Below are 22014 nucleotides of genomic sequence, written 5' to 3'. Positions count from 1 at the left end.
TGGGTTCTGTTCAGCAGGTAGATGTTTTCTCCAATGTAGGTCAGAGGCTCTCTTCCCCCCTCCCCGCAAAGGCTGTTAGCTTATTTGTGATATTTTTCTCAGGCTGCTTCATGTCCATGAGTACTTCTCTCCGGTGACTTCATTCACTCTAAACCTCAAACCTATGCCCTCTAGATCTTGATTTCCCCAACCCTGGGAAAAGCCTGAGGGCATTCACCCTATTGGTGCCCCTCATGATTTTATAATCACCTCTCAATCTCCTAGGTTACGGGAGATAAAGTGCTAAGATGTCCTATAATGTAGGCCGTAAATCTCGGCAGCATCCTTGTAAATCTGCAAACAGTTTCAGTGGAGAAAGAAGAAGACAAATTGTAACCATACAACACAAAGGCACAGAGTTAATGAGCAGAATGTGTGAACTGTTCTATTTCCAAGGACAACTATCTCGTATGTTATCTTTGAAACAGTGTAAGAAGCTGAATCTATTGCTACAGAAATTCATTATCACAACCCAGAAATCTATTGAACTTCACAAAATCAAAGATCAAGATTTACTGCAGAATTCATTCACTTTCAATAAATAGAAACATAGAAAACCTACAGCACAATACAGGTCCTTTGGCCCACAAAGCTGTGCCGAACATGTCCCTACCTGAGAAATTACTTAGGGTTACCTGTAGCCCTCTATTTTTCTGAGCTCCATGTACCTATCCAGGAGTCTCTTAAAAGATCCTATCACATCCGCCTCCACCACGGTCGCCGGCAGCCCATTCCACGCACTCACCACTCTCTGCGTAAAAAACTTACCCCTGACATCTCCTCTGTACCTACTTCCAAGCACCTTAAAACTGTGCCCTCTCATGCTAGCCATTTCAGCCCTGGGAAAAAGCCTCTGACTATCCACACGATCAATGCCTCTCATTATCTTATACACCTCTATCAGGTCAAATATTTATGTTTTACAAAGCATCCTGTGGAAATATGGCCAGCACATGGGGCAATACATAGTGTAATGGTTAGCACAACGTTTTACAGTACTAGCAACCCAGGTTCAGTTTCTGCCACTGCCTATAAGAGTTCTCCTCGTGACCATGTGGCTTTCCCCAAGTGCTCCTGTTTCCTCCCACAGTCCAAAGTCGGACAAGGAGGTAGGTTAACTGGTCATTGTAAATTGTCCTGTGATTAGGCTAGGGTTAAATACAGAGGGGCTGGGCAACGAGGCTCGAGGGGACAGAGGGGCCTGTTCTATGCTGTCTCTCAATAAATAAATAAAATTAAATAAGCACTTACAAATCACACAGTGAATCACCATGGTTACTTCCAGGGCTGTTCATAGATCCAGCTTTCTAATACAAGCCTGAAGTAATATCAGGGAACTTTTCTGAAGTTAAGCCCACACTTCTGGATTTTGTTATAATTTTGTGTCACAACCAGGGGTTGAGAAATATTATATCAGTGTCACCTCGTGAGTGCACAGTGTTCCTTGGATTGTTTATCTGTTATGTCTAATTGTTTGTCTTTGGACTAGCTGTGAGTCCTCACTTTGTTTTGCAGGTGTCTCATTTGGGATCATGGGAATTGTGCTCTCTTTGTGTTTATCACCATTATTCAATTTGGGAGAATTGAATTAGCACAGTATCTTCAATGCCTCTTTGGGGGTTCTCCCTTTGTCTGGACAGCGGGTCCTGCATTCCCACATGCTCCAGGGCGTATTTCACAGGGAGTCACCAACCCCTCTTTGCTCAGTTGTTGTGGATCCTGGTCTGGTGAAACTCTGACTCAGTGCTTCTGTGTATCGCCAGTGATTTCAGTTTCTCAAGATCCTGTATAGTTTGCCTGAGTTCTTGTTAGTTTTACTGGTTAATTTTTGAAATAAATCTTGTGTTTTGTTTGATTTGCTGAAGTCTCTGTGATTCCTGCACTTGAGTTCGTCAGTGACCGTAACATTTTGAATGTGTTCCAATATACTTTTCCATGTTTTAGCCTTCCTGTGTGTTGTAATCATGCCTCAGTTAGCTATGTCTCATCTGCTGGGGCTCAGAAAATCAAACCTTTGCTCTGAGTCAGTAGATTGTGTGTTCTTGCCCAGCTCCAGAACCTTGAGCATTACAACTTAAGTTTCCAGTAAAAGTGTCCTGCATTGCCAAATGTTTTGGAATGATGCATTGATGGATCTGTTGCCTTATTATACTGTATCGGTTTACTCAGCTGAATGTGTAAGATCCCAAAGAAGGATTGAATTATCCTGGTGCCTGGTTAATATTTATTTCTCATTGCACTTTCACTAATTCAGATTATCTCACCATCAATTATTATCTGTTTAGAATTGCTATATACAAATTTGATGTCTTGTTTCCCATAGATCCACAAAGTTGATGGTTGACTGTGACACCATTGGGATGTCCTAAGGTTGCAAAAGGGGTCGCAGAAATCCCTGTCATTATTTTGTCTCACTATCTAGTTCCTGAGGATTGGAGGGTGGCTAATGTAACCCCACTTTTTAAAGAAGGAGGGAGAGAGAAACCGGGGAATTATAGGCCGGTTAGCCTAACGTCGGTGGTGGGGAAACTGCTGGAGTCAGTTATCAAGGATGTGATAACAGCACATTTGGAAAGCGGTGAAATCATCGAACAAAGTCAGCATGGATTTATGAAAGGAAAATCATGTCTGACGAATCTCATAGAATTTTTTGAGGATGTAACTAGTAGAGTGGATAGGGGAGAACCAGTGGATGTGGTATATTTGGATTTTCAAAAGGCTTTTGACAAGGTCCCACACAGGAGATTAGTGTGCAAACTTAAAGCACACAGTATTGGGGGTAAGGTATTGATGTGGGAGGAGAATTGGTTAGCAGACAGGAAGCAAAGAGTGGGAATAAACGGGACCTTTTCAGAATGGCAGGCAGTGACTAGTGGGGTACCACAAGGCTCAGTGCTGGGACCCCAGTTGTTTACAATATATATTAATGACTTGGATGAGGGAATTAAATGCAGCATCTCTAAGTTTGCGGATGACACGAAGCTGGGCGGCAGTGTTAGCTGTGAGGAGGATGCTAAGAGGATGCAGGGTGACTTGGATAGGTTAGGTGAGTGGGCAAATTCATGGCAGATGCAATTTAATGTGGATAAATGTGAAGTTATCCACTTTGGTGGCAAAAACAGGAAAACAGATTATTATCTGAATGGTGGCCAATTAGGAAAAGGGGAGGTGCAACGAGACCTGGGTGTCATTATACACCAGTCATCGAAAGTGGGCATACAGGTACAGCAGGCGGTGAAAAAGGCGAATGGTATGCTGGCATTTATAGCAAGAGGATTCGAGTACAGGAGCAGGGAGGTACTACTGCAGTTGTACAAGGCCTTGGTGAGACCACACCTGGAGTATTGTGTGCAGTTTTGGTCCCCTAATCTGAGGAAAGACATCCTTGCCACAGAGGGAGTACAAAGAAGGTTCACCAGATTGATTCCTGGGATGGCAGGCCTTTCATATGAAGAAAGACTGGATGAACTAGGCTTATACTCGTTGGAATTTAGAAGATTGAGGTGGGATCTGATTGAAGCATATAAAATCCTAAAGGGATTTGACAGGCTAGATGCAGGAAGATTGTTCCCGATGTTGGGGAAGTCCAGAACGAGGGGTCACAGTTTGAGGATAAAGGGGAGGCCTTTTAGGACCGAGATTAGGAAAAACTTCTTCACACAGAGAGTGGTGAATCTGTGGAATTCTCTGCCACAGGAAACAGTTGAGGCCAGTTCATTGGCTATATTTAAGAGGGAGTTTGATATGGACCTTGTGGCTAAAGGGATCAGGGGGTATGAAGGGAAGGCTGGTATAGGGTTCTGAGTTGGATGATCAGCCATGATTGTACTGAATGGCGGTGCAGGCTCGAAGGGCCGAATGGCCTACTCCTGCACCTATTTTCTATGTTTCTATGTTTCTATCTTGCTTGGAGGTAGGCAGTAATCTCCACCATTATCGCTGCAGACGGGCAGTGGGGAGATGACAGCAAAGTAGGTGTATGAGCCCAGGAGGAAGCACTGTGCAAGATTTTCACACCAACTGTCTGTGCAAAGTGCAGAGTATTTCCTCCCCACACCAATGGCTGTTGGAATCTGCGGATGCTCCAATTAAATCTGATGCCTCCACAATTCACTTCATAGGAGGTAACACTTGAATGTTGAGGCTGGTCCCCTTCTCCTTAGGGCAGTCGAAAGTGCAATCAAGGCCATCTGTTTTACCCAGTGGCTAACTTATGGTTGGTCTCAAATTTAGAAATTTCTGCCTTGTTTTCCAGTCTCTCCGTTGCCTCACACCCTCCCTCTCCATGTAACTGCCTCCTCACTACAGCCCTCCAAAGTTTTACTAGTCACTACCTCTTGCTGTTTCCCAAATTGAACTGCCTCACCATTGCCTTCAGCAAACAATAAGTTCACTTCTGGAATCCCTCCTTCAGATTTGCTTTTGTCCTGTGAACAAGTTTTGCTACTTCATCTTAATTTGGCACGAACTTTTATTTTGCTTTATTCCCATAAAATGCCTTGGAATATCTGTTACATTGAAAGGCTCCACATAAATGTCAAGGCATCTGTTTCTTCTTCAGTAATCAGCTGCCCTACCTTCACTAATTATGGAGAACAAAATTCCACAGTAACCACAAAAATACAAAAGTTGAAGCAGCTTAGTGTACAAAAAAATAGGGAATCTAGAGTAGACTTCAAATAGCAATGCATTGAATCTTGTAAAGTATAATAGGTTTTCTGTGAGCTCTTTACAAAATACAGGCTGAAGGCAGGTTGCAGCTACCGCCCATAACAACACATACATTGGTCTTTAGCGACAGCTTGCATGTATTACATGAAACTGGGTCACAGCAGACAGAAATTAATGTGGAAGCCAAGAAGGATACTTTCAGACAGTTGGCCAACAGTTTGGACAAAGAGGAAAATAATAATGTGCTGGAAGAACATAGTAGGTCTGGCAGAATCTGTGGACAAAACCAGACACTTTTGGGTTGAGCCCCGTCATCTGGACTGAAAGTATAGGGGAGATAGCCAGAATGAAGAGTATGAGGAAGAGCTGAAGCAAGTGCTGGCAAGTGGTAGATGGATCTTGATGAGGATGGGTAATAGCAGATGGAGGAGAGAGATCGAGACAGCGGCTTGGTCAAAGAGGTAGATTTCAAGGTGTGTCTTGCAAGAGGAGAACCAGAGAGATAGAAAGATTTCTGAGTAAATTCCAGGAGTCCAGAGATCAGACCGCTAAAGATTTGTCACCAGTGATGTGTGAAGCAGTGGTGGGGAGATGTTGAAGTGGATTAAGCTCATGGAGAGAAGATTCACAGCTGGTCAAGGGAAAGTGGTGGAGGGATTTGGAAAAGGGCACAGAAATTTTAAAATGTAAGAACTGCTGGACCAGACCAGATGTGGGTCAGCAAGCATGAGGCTGAAGGTGAATGGGTGTGAGCTAGGACAGAGGCAACAAAGTTTGAATGAGCTGGAGTTTACAAAGGGTAATCGTTGTTTCGGATATAAGGAGTCAGAGGCTGCCACGTTGTATCGTTTGATAGTCCTTTACACTGCCCACCTCATCCATGTTGACCAAACTGCCCGTCTGAGTTACTGTGATTGGTTCATCGCTCTCTGAATCTTTCCTATCTACAAACCTGTCCAATTGCCTATTTCTATCTTTAATATCTCTTTTTCCCTTTTCATGGTTCTTATAAAGACCCTGACCTGGAATTACACGCTGACTTCGGTTCCTTGTGGGAATGGGACCTGCTCTCGGGATCTCACGACTGGGTGTTTTTCGATATGCCAAGGATGCGGCCTAGAAGAGTAGCGTGCCTTCAGGGTTCCGGGATTTCGTGGCCCTGGAGGTGGGCAGATTCGAGGTCAGTGCCACTGCAGAAAACAGGAGTGTCACAGGAGTAATCAGAAGATGAAAAGCAGTGAGCTGGCTGCTGGCTGGGTGCCCAGGGACCTGAGATCTTTCAGCACAGAGCTCGGAAAAAGCGACGCAACAGACTTTTAATATCATAAATCAGTGCATTGTTTGTTATGTCTCCCCTCTTGCTGTGAAATAGGCACACCTCTTTTTCCCCTATTAGGGAGAGAGAGAGAGCCTGTGTCATGTCAAATTACCAGGTGAATGAATAGTCTTTGGGGTACTGCAAGTCGGTGTCTTTATTGATGCTTTGCTGCATGCTTAAGTGCTCGGTGGAGGGTGCCGATGCTTTTTGCTGGCGGGGGAGAGGGGTCGTTGCTTTAGTGCTGCTTATGTGTGGGAGGGGGGAGCTGAGGGGATAACTTTGGGGCTCTAACATTTAACTGACATTCATTCTTTGAGGCACTCCTCTGTTTTTGTGGATGGTTGTGAAGAAAAAGAATTTCAGGATGTATATTGTACACAGTTTTAAGGTGCTTGGAAGGGGTACTGAGGGGATGTCAGGGTAAGTTTTTCACACAGAGAGTGGTGGGTGCGTGGAATGCAATGCCAGTGGTGGTGGTGGAAGCGGATACAATAAGGTCTTTTAAGAGACTGTTAGATCGGTACATGGAGCTTAGAAAAACAGAGGGCTATGCACTAGGGAACTTCTAGGCAGTCTCTAGAGTAGGTTGCATGGTCGGCACAACATTGCGGGCCGAAGGGCCTGTAATGTGCTGTAGATTTCTGTGTTCTATATTCTATGTATACACTTCTCTGACATTAAATGTACCTATTGAAACCCATTAAATGTCATAACTGCACCCACCTCAATCACTTCTCTGACAACTGGTTCCACATATCCACCCCTCTCCGTGGGAACAACTTCCTCCTCCAACCCCCTTTAAATCTTTCTCCTCTCACCTTAAACCTATGTACTGTAGTTTTCGCTTCCCCGACTCAAGGGGAATCCTTTGGGTATTCGCCTTATCTGTACTTCCTCATCACTTTATAAACCTCTCTGAGGCCCTCCTCGGCCTCCTACACAAAATGCCCTAACCTATCCAGCCTCTCCTCATTACTCAAGCCCTCCGGCTCAGTAACATCCTCCGAATGCTTTTATCCCTCTCGGAGCAGTTGATTAAGTTTGCATGCACAATAATTAAGTACATAAGTAATAACGTGTATGCACTTAACAAATCAGTAATTACGTATATAAACAAAAAGGCAGCGATCAAAGAGTTACATCTAATCTTCCAAGAAAAGGAAAGTTTATGATGAAGATCTTTCAAAAGTTCCATCATAATGTACTTTTGAGCAGAGTGTGCGCGTCCTCGGCCAGTTTTCCCCGAAGTTCGTTTCGAGGCTGGTTTGCGCGCGTCTGCTTTGTGCACTCTTGGCAAGTACAGCAGTCGGGACAGCGGCAGCCAGACAGACAGACAGAAGGTAAGGCAGCTGCCGAGATCACCGAGAGCTGACGACCTGGCAAACGCGGGAGTGGCCAAAGCCTCCGCTCAAGTAAGCGCTACGAGCAGAACGGAAACCCCATCAGGTCCGAGTTCAGCGGACACAATCCGTTCCACTGGATCAATTCGGACAGTTTTTAAGTTTGTTTCGGTAAGGACACAGCAGCTTCAGCCGGGTCAGGGAACAGCAGCGGCACAGACTGACACGCGAGGAAACATCTCCTTAGCGGGAAATAAGCAGAAGAGAATTGAGTTTGGTAAGCATCCTGCTAATAGTTCGTTTCTGCTTTAAAAGACCATTGGGAATGGGTAAAACTGGGTACAGTTCAGTGTGTGGCCGGGGGTTATTCGCCTGAAGTAAGTGTTCCGGATAGACACACCAAAAACTACTGCGCCGGAACCTGGGGCAAGGCTTGCATTTTTGAGCTCAGATGTTATGGTAAAGTTACCTGAAGGATGGGTGTCAGATATTTGGACAGGGGCGCTATTTTCCGTAGGTACGGAACTCAGGGGGGAAGGCAGCCCCCGTGGGGGGAAATGGACAGCCGGCGTTTCCGGGCTGAGGCTTTTCACCTGTCTGACCTGCTGAATTCCTCCAGCAGCTTGTTATTTTGAGAAATATTCGGGGTGTTAGGTCTTTTTCTGTGTTTGGCATTTTATATACACAATATTTATATAAAAAAAATAAAACACGTTGCTTTGAAAATCTTGGAAAAGTTAGCTTAAAATATTTCGTCACAGAAAAGAAACATACTTGGTAGAATTTTTAACGAAATGAATATGAAGAGCGATTTTTAATAAGCGTTCTTTCTTGTCGTTAGCGTGTTTTGCAATTTACTTTCAGATATGGTTAAATCACAAGATTAAAATCTTGTGTGAAAACGAAATGCAGGCGGTGTAGATATAGACCGGTTACTATGTCGTTTGTATAAATATGCCGACGTGCAATCTTTAATGGGGGCATTCGGGAAGGCTGTCCCGCTGAAACAGTACACAGTTTAGTGCTTTAGGCACAATGTGAAGATGTATTTTAATCAGACTCGCGAAATACCAAGTCTTTGTCTCAATGCCAAAAAATAACAAACAGGCTGAGGCTTGTTGCCATCTTTCTGGGTTTAAACAAAATAATTTCTAGCCATTACCTCATCTGTTTTAACTAAAGGGAAGCTGACCTGCTGGTTTATTTTAGAAAACATGTCTGACCTTGAGCAAGGGTGTCACACAACACAGAAACAAACCATTCAATCTACCCCATTCATCCAACTGACCTACACATCAGTATCAATGGTATTTATCAGCACAATAATATTCTAAGCCTTGCTGTTTCAAGAGTCCTGGTTTTATCTTCCTGTAAACAGAAGATATGCTTCTCAAGAACAACATTGGATTTCTGTTTTGCCCTTTTAGAGGGCAAAAACAGGTCCTAGATGCTTCAAGGGGCTGTCAAGCCAATGAGAGATGTTTGCACAAAGAAGTTGAAATGTCTTAAAGTGAGCAGACGTAGACAGGTTTCGGCAATGAAACTGAGAGCTGAAGACTCAGGTGAAACACCCTGCAAAGAACAATCAGAACATTGAAACTTCGGAACACAGAATGTTTTACCCTTGCAAATATCCCTGATATTGGATGGATAAGACCATGGAGAGGTTTGCAAACAGGGACAAGGAATTTACAATTGAGGTGATGTTTTAACCAGGGGTCAGTATGAGCTTGCAAGCACATTGGAGTAGGGGAACAGGAACTAGTGGAAGCCTCAGGAAGTAAATGCAGGATGTTTATCTAACACAGGCTAACACAGCCAATACCAGATTGTGAGGAAATCATGCAAGCTATTAGCAATTTACCCAGCAGTCTGAATGAAATTTTTTTAAGAATCTAAAGAATCTCAGGAAGCTTAATTAGAGAGTTTAAGATAAAGGTACCTACTATCATAATATGATAGAACTCACCTTGCAGTAGAAGAAGCTAAAATCAGATATATCAATATTACAGTTAATTGACGGTACCTACAGAGATGAGAAAGATCCTGGCCAAAGTTAATTGGAAGACCATAAGGCATAGGAGCAGAATTAGGCCATTCAGCCCATCAAGTCTTCTCCACCATTTCATCGTGGCTGTTCCTGGATCCCATTCAACCCCTTACACCTGCCCTCTCACCATAGCCCTTGAGACCCCAACTAATCAGGAATTTATCAGCTTCTGCTTTAAATATACCCACAGACTTGGCCTCCTCTGCAGTCTGTGGCAGAGCCTTACACAGATTCACCACTCTCTGGCTAAAAAAAAAAAATTCCTTCTGTTCTGTTCTAAAAGGTCTCCCCTCAATTTTGAGGCTGTGCCCTCTAGTTCTGGATACCCCCACCATAGGAAACATCCTCTCCACATCCACCTTATCTAATCCTTTCAACATTCGGTAGGTTTCAATGAGATCTCCAGGCATTCTTCTAAATTCCAGTGAGTACAGGCCCAAAGCTGCCAAATGATCCTCATATGTTAACCCCTTCATTCCTAGAATCATCCTCATGAACCTCCTTTGGACTCTCCCCAATGTCAGTACATCCTTTCTGGGATAAAGGGCACAGAACTGTTGATAATACTCCAAGTGCGGCCTGACTAGGCATTATCCACTTGTTCTTAAATTCTTTTCCCCTTGTAATAAATGTCAATATTGCATTGCCTTCTTTACCACAAATTCAACCTTCTGGGAGTCTTGCATGAGGACTCCTCAGTTCCTTTGCACCTCTGATGTTTGAATTTTCTCCCCATTTAGATAATAAACTGCACTAATGGAAGAGGAGACTAATAGAGCAGCAATAGCTGGAGTTCCTGGGAGTAATTCCAAAGACACAGCTTTCACTGTAGAAGACACCAGCAGTATGCCAGAAATACTAAAGTGTGAGAGGGGGGCAGAAGTAAATGCAGTTGCTATTACTGAGGAGAAGGTGCTTGGGAAGCTGAAAGGTCTGAAGGTAGATAAGTCACCTGGATAAGATGGACCGCACCCTAAGGTTTTGAAAGAGATAGCTGAAAAGATTGTGTTAGTTGTAATCTTTCAAGTATCACTAGACTTTGGATTGATTCCAGAGGACTGGAAAGTTGCAAATGTCTCTCCACTCTTTAAGGAAAGAGAGGCGCAGAAGACAGGAAATTATAAGCCAGTTAGCCTGACTTCAGTGGTTGGTACGATGTTAGAGTCCATTACTAAGGATGAGGTTTTGGGGAGCTTGGAGGAGCATGATAAAATAAACCAAAGTCAGCATGGTTTCCTCAAGGGGAAATCTTCTCTGACAAATCTGTTGGAACTGTTTGGAGAAATAGACAGAGGAAATGTGGTGGATGTTGTTACTTAGATTTTAATGAAGTGATGCACATGAGGCTGCAAAACAAGATAAGAGCCCATGGCATTACAGGAGATATGCTAGCATGGATAAAGGATTGGCTGGCTGGCGGGAAGAGTGGGAATAAACGTGGGGGGGAGGGCTTTTCTGATTGGCTGCTGGTGACTAGTGGTGTGCCACAAAGGTTGGTGTTAGATCTGCTACTTTTAATGTTATATTTTAATAATCTGGACGATTAAATTGATGACTTTGTGGCCAAGTATGCAGATGATACCAAGATAATTGGGGGGGGGATGCAACAGGTTGCATGTTGGTGATAATTGGTAAGGGTTTTCTTCAAACAGTCCTGGTTAAAGTCACCAACTATAATTTGAAATGTGCTGGGATGGGCTGTTCCTTGTCTACAGACTGCATCGTATAGTTTTGCAAGAACCTGCTTATAGTCTTCCAGTGGTGGTATATAAACTGCAGTCAGGATCATGAGTGAGAACTCCCAAGGCAAATAGAATGGTCTATGTTTGATCATTAGGTGTTGTAAGTCAGGGAAACAAGAGGTTGAAATAACCCTCTTGTCTGAATACCAAATAGAATTGACTAAAAAGCACACGCCACCACCTTTTTCCTTACCAGAGTTCGCTGTTTGATCCATTCTGAAAATTGCAAAGCCTTCTAGTCGGATAGCTGCGCCCGGTGTGTCCACTGTTAACCAAGTCTCAATGCAACAGACAACGGAGATCAACCTCATCGAGCTCGGATTTAGCAGCGTTGCTCTGAAATCATCAATCTGATTTTCCTGTGACTGCACATTTGCCAACAAGATGCAGGGTAGAAGAGGCTTCATTGCTCGGTGTTCATTTTTGTTTGAATTCTGCCTTGTCTGCCATGTTTCTGGCCATACTGTTGACTCTTAAAGGCCTTGGAGTATTATGAATAGTTTTGGGTCATATGTCTAAGAATGGTTGTGCTGGCATTTGAGAGAAGGTTTACAAGAATAATCCCAGAAATGGAAGGGTTAACATATGAGGAGCATTTGAGTGCTCTAGGCCTGTATACACTGAGGTTTAGTAAAATGGAGGGAGTCTTATTGAAACCTACCAAGAGTGGACATGGAGAGGATGTTTCAAATAATGGGAGAGTGTCATGGTCCGGTCCGTTAAGTCCGCATTCCGGTTCACGGTCTGGTCCATCAACCCTTGCTCCAGGTTTTCCTGTCTACCCTGTTTCTGTTCCTGTTGAGCACTAATTGAGGCAGCTGATTCTCGTTGGGGCTGGTTGCATAAATACCTCCAGAGACCAGGGCGTGGCTGCTGGATTGTTCTTGTCCTTACTCCTTGTATCCCTTCCCCCTGCCTTCTGTTTCCTTGCCTGAAACCTTGCCTTGTCTTGCCGGTAACTCTCACCTTGCCTGAAGTTCGTGTCTCGCCTTGCATTGCCTGAAGCCTTGCCTTGTCTTGCTGGTAAATCTCACCTTGTCTCGCCTGAAGTCTTGTCTTGGAGTCACCCTGTACCTAGCTCCCTTCCTGTCCCTTGCCTCCGCCGGGTAAGCCAGGCCATCTTGCCGTTACCTACGGTTGGTTCTATCCCTTCCTGTCCCTTGCCTCCATCGGGTGGAGTACCGCGCCCTTCCCAGGTGATCCGTGCCCTGCCCAGGAGGAGCTTCAAGACCCCCAAGCCTCTGGTCTCCAGCCTCGCCTCAAGTCTCTGGTCTCCAGCCTCACCTCAAGTCTCTGGTCTCCAGCATCATCTCAAGTCTCTGGTCTCCAGCCTCACCTCAAGTCTGAAGACTCCAGCCTCGTCCTGCCTGCCAGCCAGGTCACATCCTTGCCTAGTTCTGGTGTCCGAGCCAGAGGCAAGACCCAGGTTCTGGGTCCTTGTCCAGTCTCTGGCTCGGAGTCCAAGCCCGGGCTCCTAGCTCTCTTGTCCAGTCCTGTTCCGGGTTCCTGGTTTTCGTGTCCATATCCTAGCCTTCACCCTGTATCCTAGTCCTGTCCCTAGTACTTCAGTGTTTGTGTCTTGCACTTGGGTCTGTTCCCAGCCACCACCTTATGACAGAGAGTCTTGGACCAGAGGATACAACCTCAGAATAGAAGGACATCTCTCTAGAAAAGAAATGAGGAGCAATATCTTTAGCCAGAGGATATTGAATCTATGGCGTTCACTGTAACAGACTGCTGTTGAAGCCAAGGTAGTGGGTATATTTAAAGCAGAAGTATGTGATTCCGCTTTATAGCAAAATAATATTCCATTTTTTTTATAATATAATTTTTATTGAGTTTTCAAAGTGAATACATGGAAAGGTAGTGTCAACCCTCCCCCCTCCCCTTAACCCTTCCCCCTGATATATACTCCTACCTAAAAAGAAAAGAAAGAAAGAAGAAAAAAAAGAGAACCGCCTGGATATTGGAAGGTTTCCACATGCTCCATGGGATTCAAAATAAATTTAGTATATTTATTTATTACCTTCCCCAAGGGACCAAGATCTTTATCATCAGAGCAACTAAATATGTCATCCTATCTTTTGTAAGTAAGGGCACCAAAAATTCAAAAATGTTTCATATTTATCTCTTAAATTATAAGTAATTTTTTCAAGTGGAATAGAACTAGCCATTTCATTGTTCCAACGATTCATACTTAAATACGAATCAGATTTCCAAGTAACTGCTATAGCCTTCTTAGCTACTGCCAGTGCAATTTTTATAAATTCTTTCTGATACTTATTCAATTTAAGTTTCGGTTTTATCCAATCAATGTCACCTAATAGAAATAATACAGGATTATATGGAAATTGAGTTCCAGTAATTTGTTCTAATAAGATTTAAATTTATCCAAAAAGGTTGAATTTTAGAACAAGACCAAGTAGAATGTAAGAAAGTACCAATTTCTTGATTAGACCGAAAGCATTGATCAGATAGATTTGAATTTAATCTATTTATTTTTTGTGGTGTAATATATAATTGGTGTAAAAAATTATATTGTACTAATCTAAGTCGAACGTTTATTGTATTTGTCATACTGTCAAGACACAGTCTTGACCAATTTGTTTCATCAATATTAATATTCAGATCCATTTCCCATTTTTGTTTTGACTTGCGGATTCCTTGTTTAATTGTCTGTTTTTGAATCAAATTATACATACAAGAAATAATTTTTTTAATTTTTCCTTTTTGAATTAAAATTTCAATTTCATTAGGTTTTGGCAAAAACATTGTTTGACCCAGTTTGTCTTTTAAATAAGCCCTTAATAGAAGGTAACAAAAGAAAGTGTTATTTGATATTTTATATTTATTCTTTAGTTGTTCAAATGACATCAATATACCTCATTCATAACAGTCTCCTATAGATCTAATCCCTTTTTGGTACCAATTATATAAAAGTTGATTATCCATTGTAAAAAGAATAAGTCTGTTTTGGAACAAAGGTCTCCTTGTTAATAAAGATTTCTGTATTTCATTATTAACATTTATCTTATTCCATAGATCAATCAAATGTTTTAATATAGGAGATTCTTTCTTTTCCTGTATCCATTTAGATTCCCATTTATATATAAAATCTTCAGGTATATTTTCTCCTATCTTATCTAATTCTATTCTAATCCATGCCGGTTTTCAATCTTCAAAAAAAGATGCAATAAATCTAATTTGATTTGCTTTATAATAATTCTTAAAGTTTGGAAGTTGTAACCCTCCTAACTCAAATTTCCATGTCAATTTTTCCAATAATATCCTTGACATCTTACCTTTCCAAAGAAATTTTTTCACACATTTATTTAACTCTTGAAAAAATTTCTGTGGCAATTGTATTGGTAATGTTTGAAACAAATGTTGTAATCTAGGAAATATATTCATTTTTACAACATTGACTCTACCCACTAATGTTATAGGTAGTATCATCCATTTGTCAAGGTCATCCTGAATTTTTTTCAATAGTGGTAGATAATTAAATTTATATAAATTCTTAACATTATTATCAAGTCTTATACCTAAATACTTTATGCCATTTACCGGCCATCTAAATTGGGTTGCTAATCGACATTGGCTATAGTCTTCTTCAGTAAGAGGTAAAATTTCACTTTTATCCCAATTTATTTTATATCCTGATACTTCCCCATATTCATCCAATCTAGAAGATAATTTATGTAACGAATGCTGTGGGTTTGTTAAATAAATCAAAACATCATCTGCAAAAAGATTAATTTTATATTCCTCCTGATTAACTCTAAAACCCATAATATCTGGATCAATTCTAATTAGTTCTGCTAATGGCTCTATCGCCAGTACAAATAAAGCAGGTGATAATGGACAACCTTGTCTAGTTGACCTTTTTAACTGGAATGATGTTGAAATTTGAGTATTTGTTGCTACTTTAGCATTAGGGTTAGTATTTAAAGTTTTAATCCAATAAGATTCCATTTTAATTCTGATCCCCATTCCCATTCCAACATGCTGGTCCAAGGCTTCCTTAACTGGCACAATGAGACCACATTGAAGTTGGAGGAGCAGCACCTCATATTCTGTCTGTGTAGCCCCCAACCTGATGTCATGAACATCGATTTATCCAACTTTTAGTCATTTTCCCCCTCTCCCTTCCTTCTTCAATTTCCCACTCTGACTCCCCTCTTACATCTTCTCTTCTCATCTGCCTATCACCTCCTCCGATGCATCTCCGCCTTTCCTTTCTCCCATGGTCCACCCTCCTCTCCAATCAGATTTCTTCTTCTCCAGCCCTTTACCTTTTCCAACCATCACCTCCCATCTTCTCACTTTATCTTCTCTCCCCCACCCATCTGGCTTCACCTGTCACCTTCTAGTTTGTACATCTTCCCCTCCACCCCCATTCTTATTCCGGCTTCTTCCTTTCCAAACCTGAAGAAGGGTTTCATCCGAAATGTTGATGTTTATTCACTTCTACAGATGCCGCCTGACCAGCCCGAGATCCAGAGCATCAGCAAGCTGTGTGATCACGGTCAGGCGGCCAACTGTGGGTAATATGTGCAATCAGAGCTAGGGTAGGTGTCCATGGTAAATTTAGAGTTCTCAAACATTTCCAGCCTTACTTAAACTCACCAGGGTTTGGTGGGAAATTTATTGCCATCACTACAGCACGGGAAAGGGGAAGAGGATATTAACAGAGATAACCAAGGCACTAAGCTGTCTTGATAGCCTGTTGACAAGGACACTACTGTCACTGAAGTTGTTGGTGTGTAATAACTGCCCCCCTTTCTTTGCAACTTTGTCAAGTGCAGGCTGTTAGAAGAATCAGAGAAAAGAACAATGCAGTAATTGTGGCTGACTCACTGCCCTTGACCTGGGCAGCAAGATTTACTGGATGTGCTTTATCTGAGATTGTAAGAATTGGCATCGTCAATTCCTGTAAAGAAGTCATTTTGAAACAGGCATTGAAGAAAAATGTTGTTTTGTGTTGCGAGCTGAGTATCTGGATTGTTCACTTCCTGGTACAGATCTACTGCAGAGGTACTGGGCTCTTCCAACACCTATTCATGACCACCGCTGCACACCAATGTCACATAACCTGCCAAGAACTCAGCTTTTTGAGATTTCAAATGCAGCCCAGTTAAAAAGTTTTTAAACAGATCTCTTTGATCTGTCCATCAAACATTAAGATTTCTTTCATTTCTTAAGGGTGTTTTGATCCAGCCTGGTTCCACAGCTACTCTGGATTGGAACTGCCTGAAGAAAAACCTGGAATGGGAGGGGAACAACCCAATTGTCATGGTTGGCCTGTCATAGTTGGGTTAAAAGAGAAGGCTCTGCTGGAGGACGATGGGCAGACGGGTCCAAATTAAAATGCAGAAGCAGGAAGGTAATAATCATTGGATTACTATCGAAACCACGTGTAACGTGGTCAATAAGATGAAAGAAATGGATGTTCAAAGATTGGTGGGGAAAAATTGACTTCAATTCATGGGATACTGGCACCTATACTGTTACTTTGAGACAAAATTCACTTGAAAAAGCTGGGTTGAGAGTTCCATTTAATCAAATAACTAGGGCTGCCAATGAGACTTTAATCTAAATAGTGCTTTGGTGTTTAAACCCGCCATCGCTTAACCATCGTGTGTCATTCAGAGTGGTGACACCAATGCCAACGCATCCAGTTTCCGGAGCTATCAGCACAGAGCAGTGTTGGGTCCGTCACCTGCTGGGATTGCCACAAAGACCTCATACTCTCACTCCTGAACTGCACAACACAATGGAAGGCAGCATCTATGGAGGGAAATGAGCAAGGCGAGACCTTTCATCAGGACTAGAAAGGAAAAGGACAGCAGCCAGAATAGAGCAGGCAGGAAGTGGGTGAGTCCGGGTCCAAGTGCGAGGGGGAAGGTAGCTGAGAGCTGGAGGGGCTCAAGATGGAATGATGTGAAAAGCTAGTAGACAATAGATGGAAAGGGCAAAGGAAGCCAAAGAGGGAGTCTGGTGGGAGAGGACAGAAGACCACTGAACAGAGGTGGGGAACCGGGGGAGCTGATGAGCAGGTAGTGATGGTGAGGAGGGGAAGAGAAGAGGTGAGAGAGCCACTAGAATGAGGGAACACAAAGGCTGGGGGGGTGTGAAACAAGTGTAACGCTCAGCTATATTGGCTCATAGGAGAAACCCCGCCCGGCGCCCGCCTAGACGCTCCCAATTGTGTCGGTTGCTGTACCACTGCCACCGAAATCAGCTTCAAACATCAATCATCAGCCAGCACACACTGTATGCTTTACCAATTACACTTTATAGATATTACTAAGTCTATGAAATTAATATGAGTTCAACACAGAAAAAAGGAATGGAAAAGGCGCCAGACTTATCAAAGTTCAAGTTCTTCCTGCACACGTTGGAGCTCAGGAATTTCTACGGGACCCCTCTGACCCCGTCGACTCGCAGCTCGGGATCACCCAGAGTGATCAACCTGAGCTTTCCCCGCACGACCGTCGTCCTCACGGTCTCTCCTCCGACTCCCCGCCAAAAACCCCCGGTTCCCAGTCGTATGATCGTCCTCACGGTCTCTCCTCCGACTCCCCGCCAAAAGCCCCCGGTTCCCAGTCATATGATCGTCCTCACGGTCTCTCCTCCGACTCCCCGCCAAAAGCCCCCGGTTCCCAGTCATATGATCGTCCTCACGGTCTCTCCTCCGACTCCCCGCCAAAAGCCCCCGGTTCCCAGTCATATGATCGTCCTCACGGTCTCTCCTCCGACTCCCCGCCAAAAGCCCCCGGTTCCCAGTCATATGATCGTCCTCACGGTCTCTCCTCCGACTCCCCGCCAAAAGCCCCCGGTTCCCAGTCATATGATCGTCCTCACGGTCTCTCCTCCGACTCCCCGCCAAAAGCCCCCGGTTCCCAGTCATATGATCGTCCTCACGGTCTCTCCTCCGACTCCCCGCCAAAAGCCCCCGGTTCCCAGTCATATGATCGTCCTCACGGTCTCTCCTCCGACTCCCCGCCAAAAACCCCCGGTTCCCAGTCATATGATCGTCCTCACGGTCTCTCCTCCGACTCCCCGCCAAAAGCCCCCATTCCCAGTCATATGATCGTCCTCACGGTCTCTCCTCCGACTCCCCGCCAAAAACCCCCATTCCCAGTCATATGAGACAGCATTATCACCCCAAGAAAGAATAACATGGACACCCATTGGCTGATAGTACCTCTGCTATCTGTATTAACCCAAGCAATTTCTAGCTGGAGACTTTCTCAGCATTTAACATAACATAGAAACCATTTTAATCCACATAGTCATAGTCATACTTTATTGATCCCAGGGGAAATTGGTTTTCATTACAGTTGCACCATAAATAATTAAACAGTAATAAACCATAAATAATTAAATAGTAATATGTAAATTATGCCAGGAAATAAGTCCAGGACCAGCCTATTGGCTCAGGGTGTCTAACCCTCCAAGGGAGAAGTTGTAAAGTTTGATGGCCACAGGCAGGAATGACTTCCTATGACGCTCTGTGCTGCATCTCGGTGGAATGAGTCTCTGGCTGAATGTACTCCTGTGCCCAACCAGTCCATTATGTAGTGGATGGGAGACATTGTCCAAGATGGCATGCAACTTGGACAGCATCCTCTTTTGAGACACCACCGTCAGAGAGTCCAGTTCCATGCCCACAACATCACTGGCCTTACGAATGAGTTTGTTGATTCTGTTGGTGTCAGCTACCCTCAGCCTGCTGCCCCAGCACACAACAGCAAACATGATTGCACTGGCCACCACAGACTCATAGAACATCCTCAGCATCGTCCGGCAGATGTTAAAGGACCTCAGTCTCCTCAGGAAATAGAGACGGATCTGACCCTTCTTGTAGACAGCCTCAGTGTTCTTTGACCAGTCCAGTTTATTGTCAATTCGTATCCCCAGGTATTTGTAATCCTCCACAATGTCCACACTGACCCCCTGGATGGAAACAGGGGTCACCGGTACCTTAGCTCTCCTCAGGTCTACCACCAGCTCCTTAGTCTTTTTCACATACGCAGCAGTTTAAAAGGTTAACATAACAAAGCAGCCATTTTAAATTAACATAACAAAGAAGAAACTCTGTACACTAGGAAAACAGAAAGGAGAGGTTACCGGAATTAGAGAAATTGATGTTCATGTCCTCAGGTTGGAGACAGAATATAAGGTGTTACTCCTACAGTCTGCGTCTGGTCTCAATGTGGCAGCGGAGGAGATGTGCACAGACGTGACAGTGTGGGATGGGAAGTGGAACTGAAATGACTGACTACCAGGACCTGGCAAATGCAACAGTGAGCGAAGGTGCTCGATAAAGCAGTCACCCAGTCTGTGTCAGAGTTCACTGAGGTAGAGGAAGCTGTGCCAGGAGTACTGGATGAAGTAAATGACACCACAGAGTCAAAGATTGCCCCAGCTGGAAGGACTGTTCATGGCCCTGAACGTTGATGAAGAAGGAGGTGCATGGGCAATTGTAGCACTCACTACAGTTACAGGGAGAAGTGTGAGGAGGGAGATTATGGGGAAAGACAAGTGGACAAGGGAGTCATAGAGAGAGTGACCCCTGCCAAAAGGAGGGGGAGGAAAGGATGTGCCTGATGGTGGAATCCTGCTGGAGATGGAGAAAACTGTGGAGAGTGATATGTTGGATGTGGAGGCTTCTGGGATGGTAGGAGAGGACAAAGAGAACTCTGTCCCTGTTATGATGGAGGTGGGGGAGGATTCGTAGTTGAAGGAAGACATGCAGGAAATAGAGGAGTTGTGCATGAGGGCATTATTGATAATTGTGGAAAGGACACACTGGAAGAGAGAAAACATCTCAGTTGCCCTGGTATGGAAAGCCTCGTCCTGAGAAGAGAGGCAGTAGAAGTGGAGGAACTGACATGGCAGTTTAAGTGAAGTTGGCTGTGCATCATTTCCTTTAACAAGTATTGGACACCTACTATCAGCTGGGCTTCAGAAAGCAAGGTCTTACTGTAGGAGTGAGGAGAATTTAGACAAACAGAGACTAGGCCCTGCCTGTTGGGTGTTAATACACTGCACTGGTATATGCCAATGGTGTATGTAAGAGAGCAAGTATGCCCAGCACGTGTACACAAGTCCATGCTCAGGCAAAGGAGACTTTGCTCACTCTTACCCTCCTTGTTTTTCATCTCCTCAGCCACAACTACACTCACACTTCAGTCTCCAGCTCCCAAGCCCAGTAGCATAGCCATCCCTATTGCCATCTCCTGTTCATTTACTGGATGTGACCATCGCCAGCTGAGTCAGCATTTATTGCCCATCCCTAGTTGCCCTTGAGAAGGTGGCGATGAGTTGCTTTCTTGAACTGCTGCAGTGCGTGAGGTGTAGGTTCACGTACAGTGTTGTTAGGGAGAAAATTCCATAATCTTGACCCAGCAACAATGGAGGAACAGTGAGATGTTTCTAAGTCAGGATGGTGAGTGACTTGGAGGGGGCTTTCCAAGTGGTGGTATTCCCAGGTATCTCCTGTTCTCGTCCTTCTAGATGGCAGTGGCTGTGGGTCTGGAAGATGCTGCCTTAGGAACTTTGGTGTGTTGTTGCAGTGCATCTTGTAGATAGTACACACTGATGCAACTGTTCGTCGATGGTGGAGGGACTGGATGCTTGTGGAAGGGGGAACAATCAAGTGGGCTGCCTTGTACTGGATGGTCTCAAGCTTCTTGAGTGTTGATGGAGCTGCACTCATCCAGGCGAGTGGTGAGTATTCCATTACACTCCTGACCTGAGCCTTGTAGATGGTGGACAGGCTTTGGGGAGTCAGGAGGTGCATTACACGCTGCAGGATTCCTAACCTTTGACCTGGTCTGGTAGCCACAGTGTTTCCTGCCAATGGTAACCTCCAGGATGTTGATAGCAGGGGATTCAGTGACGGTGATGTCACTGAATGTCAAGGGACATTGGTTAGAGCCTCTCTTGTTGGAGATGGTCATTGCCTGGCTCTTGTGTGGCTCGAATGTTACTTGTCACTTGTCAGCCCAAGCCTGGACATTGTCCAGGTCCAGCTGCACTTGGGTGTGAACTGCCTCACTATCTGAGCAGTCACGAATGGTGCAGAACATCGTGCCGTCATCTGCGAACATCCCCACTTCTGACCTTATGAAGAAGGAAGGTCATTGATGAAGCAGCTGAAGATGGTTGGTCCGAGGACACTTCCTTGAAGAACTCCTGCAGTGATGTCCTGAAGATGAGATGATTGACCTCCAACCACCACAACCATCTTCCTTTGTGTCAGGAGAGGGTTTTCCCCTAATTCCCATTGACTCCATTTTAGTTAGGGCACCTTGACGTCATACTCAGTCAAATGCTGCCTTGATGTCAATGACTATCACTGTCACCTCTCCTCTGGTATTTAGCTCTTTGGACCATGTTTGGAGGTCAGGAGGTGAGAGGCCTTGACTGAACCCAAACTGTTGATGACCTGTCCATTGCTTTGCTGATGATTGAGAGTAGGCTGACAGGGCAGTAATTGGCTGGGTTGGACTTGAGCTGTTTCTTGTGTACAGGACATACCTGGGCAATTTTCCACATTGCTGGGTAGATGCCGGTGTTGTAACTGTACTGGAACAGCTTGGCTAGTGGCACAGCAAGTTCTGGAGCACAAGTCTTCAGGACTATTGCCGGGATTTTGTCTGGGCCCATAGCCTTCATAGTGTCCAGTGCCATAGTCGTTTTTGATATCACGTGGAGTGAATCGGATTGGCTGCATACTGACATCTGGGATGTTGGGGACTTCTGAGGAGGCCAAACCGGATCATGTACTCGACACTTCCGACAGAAGATTGCTGCAAATGCCTCAGCCTTACCTTGTTCACA

The 22014-nt window shown here is 44.2% G+C and overlaps 1 protein-coding gene across 1 annotated transcript in view; it reads left to right on the top strand.

The window, feature by feature from the left end:
* The first annotated feature begins 7336 nt into the window (after positions 1 to 7336).
* LOC134358098 (atypical chemokine receptor 4-like) overlaps positions 7337 to 22014 on the top strand; it is a 40170-nt gene continuing 25492 nt past the window's right edge. Inside the window, exon 1 of the mRNA XM_063070070.1 lies at positions 7337 to 7645. The gene's annotated coding sequence lies outside the window, so the exon portion shown is untranslated. The remainder of the gene's footprint in view (positions 7646 to 22014) is intronic.

The sequence above is a fragment of the Mobula hypostoma genome, chromosome 17 (assembly GCF_963921235.1).
Source record: "Mobula hypostoma chromosome 17, sMobHyp1.1, whole genome shotgun sequence".
NCBI lineage: Eukaryota > Metazoa > Chordata > Chondrichthyes > Myliobatiformes > Myliobatidae > Mobula > Mobula hypostoma.
Note: the sequence above shows the minus strand (reverse complement) of the source record. Positions and strands in the feature narration are given on the sequence as shown.